Here is a 3,805-nt window from a genome sequence, read left to right on the forward strand (position 1 = left end):
CTGCCTGACCATTCTCGTAGCTTGCCTTGTGCTTCCCTGCCTGTGGTGTTTGCCGCTCTCCTCATTTGTTTAATATTATCTTTCCAGCTCGACGCCGGGATAACAAGACTGCTGGCCGAGTTCGGTCTGATAGAGGAGTATCCCACGAGCCTTACATCAGGGGCCCGAACCTCGGGGTCGGGGTCATCAGTTGCCCCGGCGGAGGTAAGTCTTGCTTTTCATTATAGACTGGTGTGCCTTCTTGTCCTTCTGCGGCATGTTTTGGTGGTGCTGGAGGATCCCAATCCTAATGGGTTGAAGGATACTTGGTATTCTGTTCTAGAGAGTAAGATGGGTTAGATGTAGGAGGATGAATTTAATCTCCTTGTCATCTCCAATTTACTTCTTTTTTGGGTATCCTGTTCCAGTTCTGAGCTTCGGGAGAATGGGGTCTCTGATTGGCTGGTCCTGTTAGTGTGCCCATTCTTCTTGGGCGTTCACCTGTGGGTGCTGCCCTCTTTTTCTTTGATCCGGTTAGGATGTATTTTATTTCTTTTTGAGAAGCTCATGACTGTTATAATTTTTCTGTTGGGAAACATTTTTTCTCTGGAATTTGATACTAGCAATTTTGTGGTCGCTTGGGTACTTCCGCGGAAGTTGCATGTTAAGGTGTTAGTACATTGTTATGTCTATAGTTCCTTTTGTCGATTCCTATTGAGGTTTAAATTTTTCTGTGGCCTGGGTTAATTCTGAGTGCCCTATGTAGCAGGCTGGTCCTGGTCTGGCACTATTTTCTGTTCCTTAAGGTCTATATCATCCACGTGGTGCCGGTATAACTGGCTGTCCTGGTTGGGTGGTGAGTTGCTCGCTCGGATGAGGAGTTCGATATACTGTGGTTTCTCTTCAGATCGAATAAAGCTTTCTGTGGAGAGGATCATCCATGAGTTTTCAAAACTTTTTTGAGGCTCTGCCCCTTGCAGGGCTAAAACATGGTAGAGGAGGCCTTTCGTTCCTAGATGTCCTGTTGTTTCTCGTTTCTTCTTTTGGGTGGGGGATCAGAGGGATTGTACTCAGTCCTCATTGCCCGGTTCCTGATTGTTGGCAGGGTTCCAGAAGCGGATCCTGCTAAAAATTACTCTGGGGGTTCCGGAGGTCCTTTGGTCTCAGAGCTAGGGTTCTTCATTCCCAATGGGACTGGAGGTTTAGATGACTCTTTGGACATCTGGGGTACCAGGTTGGGGTGATTTTTATCTCCTCTATGGTATTCTTATTGAATGTATTTTTTGAGGCCCTGATGACGGTAACTCTTCCTTAAGGGGTCGAAGTGTCTTAGGCTTCTTTTTCCCCCTTCTTGGGGCTGGTTGGGGGTCATCTGTTCAGGAAGTTTGGACATTTACAGACTTTTTCTTCCTCCTACTGTTTCTCATCTTCTCCCATGTTTTGGGGCTCTGGAGAATGCGTTTGTCTCCTTTTTTTCCTGGAGCTGCCCTTACTTAAGATGCCTCGGTTTTATCTGTCGCTCGACAGGAATTGTGAGGCTCTTCTATCATTAATTCCTTGAGCTGTGGGGGTTTCCGGGAGGTTGATCCTGAAGGGATTGTTTGGAGTCTATTTTATCTTCTCAAACTGGATTATCTAGTTTTGAGCTCTTACTCTGGGGTGTTGTCCCTCGAGCCTTTAGGAGATATGCTCTCTGTCTCTGGGATGCTTAGCGAACGTCCAGTGTTCAAGGACCTTTGGATGTGGCTGTGGTTGCATCTCCTTGGGTACAGGTTCTCCTTATGAGGTATCCCTATGATTTCTCAGGGGTTACTATCTTGTACCGGCTTCGGTTTCCGGATGTACGTTTTTCCGGGCATGTTCTTGTCTTTTGGTTTTGTTTTTCTCTTATTGGAGACTTGGAAATAGCCTGATGGATAGTTTACCTGCCTAGCAAGTGGGAGATTGCAGTCATAATCTTTTGCAGCTATTTGCACCTAAAATGTGTGCTTGATGGCTGTTTTGTTTTTCTACAGGGCCAGCTGTTGCAGGCGGATGGTTCTCTACAATCGGTATTGCCTTTGCCGTCTGTCTGCTGCCGCACCCTCCATGCCTGTGGGCGGGCGAGCAGTTATATTTGGCTTTCTCCTCCCCTTAAGGAGATTGGGGCATACCTCAGTATCCACCTAGTGCCCCTGAGGTCTTCCTCTCTTCAGTGGGTTCCCCCTGCCTTGCATGCAGGATGTCATGAAGGGTTGGATTCTGGCATCGTGCCGTCACTGTTATTTCAGTGTAGTCTCTATTTTGCCTGGGAGTGTCCCTTCTTGTAAGGTAAGGATCTGTGTCTGGGTCCTGGAACCTGAGCTCGTCCTATGTTCTGTCATAGCTTAGTTGGTTAGCATGCCAGTCTTGTTAGCAAATGGTGGAGTTTGCTCTACCCATGGGTACTGTTCAATGTAGTTCCCCTCATTTCTCCTTACTGAGGATCTGGGTGATCCGTGGAATAGTTTATTTTTCTGCTTTTGGACATTGCCAGTTGCTTTGAGTCCGTTGCCTCGGAGAGGGGGTCAGAGGTCTGTCTGCTTGGTTGAGCCTTGACTGCGTAGTTTACTTAGATCTTGTGATCCTTCCTTAACTGGGAGGCTTTGCAGTGTTTCCTTCCTCGGCAGGGGGCTTTCTGTGCTGGTTTTTGATGCTCTCCTACTTCCTTGTTTTTCCTTGGGAGGGAGTGGGTTTCTGCACTCCTTCTGAATTTTCCTCTGTGGGAGTTCTGGTGCAGTTCCTAGCTCGGTTGGCTAGTGTTAATGGCTGGAGTCTGATAAACTTCTGTTGCAGAGGGAAGCCTGTGGCTTCATCTGGAGCATGATAAGATTTATGGCGCTATTTTTAGGCGGTTCCCAGGGGTGTTTTTTTCCCTTGGTCGCTCTTGCATAGTGCGGATTGCACACTGTGTGAGGGATGGGGTCTACATTGTCTCTCTAGGTCTCCAGGGTTGATATGTTACATGGTCCCTTGGACTTCTGTTCAGATAGGGGTAGGGGTTTTTCCCTCCCTTCTCTTTGTTCGGTCGTTGGAGTTCATTCTCTATGCGTTTTTGTCCTGTTGCAACCTTGGTTTGCGCTTGGAGTTCGGCTAGGGCTCCTTTTACCCTAGCTTTTTGGTCTTTAGATCTCTGTTGAGTTTTTCTTCTTCTTCTTCTTCTTCCTCTTCCCTTCAGGGGGTATGTGGAGGTACCCTTTCCTCAGGTCGGGGGTAAGTTTAAATATGTCCAAAATATGGGGTGGGGTCTACCTTGCCTCTCTAGGTCTCCAGGGTTGGGACGTTACATGGCCCCTTGGACTTCCGTTCAGATAGGGGTAGGGTTTTTTTTCCTCCCTTCTCTTTGTTCAGTAGTTGGAGTTCGTTCTCTTTGTGTTTTTGTCCTGTTGCAACCTTGGTTTGCGCTTGGAGTTCGGCTAGGGTTCCTTTTACCCTAGCTTTTTGGTCTTTAGATCTCTGTTGAGTTCTTCTTCTTCTTCCTCTTCCCTTCAGGGGGTATGTGGAGGTTCCGTTCCCTCAGGTATGGGGTAAGTTTAAGTGTGGACTTGGAGCCTGCGGGACTTGTCTCCATGGAGGCTTTGTGCTCGGTGGAATCTTCTGATCTCTAACTAGTGCCTTGCTGGTTTTAACTGATGAGCAGTTACCTGGTCCTTTCTTGTTTTATCCTTCTGTTTCTGGGGAATAATTGTTTTTGTCAGGTGTTTGGGTAATTTCAGGCTGTGGTGCCATCTGAATGGGCCGCCTCATCTACCCGCCCTTTTTTTGCATTCAGTGTCATTTATAGCTAAGGTATTGTTTTCCTGAAAGT

General features: G+C 47.3%; 1 pseudogene; it reads left to right on the forward strand.

Moving 5' to 3' along the window:
• The first annotated feature begins 866 nt into the window (after positions 1 to 866).
• LOC128661882 (uncharacterized) lies at positions 867 to 963 on the forward strand (annotated as a pseudogene).
• Positions 964 to 3,805: the final 2,842 nt, after the last annotated feature.

The sequence above is a fragment of the Bombina bombina genome, chromosome 5 (genome assembly GCF_027579735.1).
Source record: "Bombina bombina isolate aBomBom1 chromosome 5, aBomBom1.pri, whole genome shotgun sequence".
NCBI lineage: Eukaryota > Metazoa > Chordata > Amphibia > Anura > Bombinatoridae > Bombina > Bombina bombina.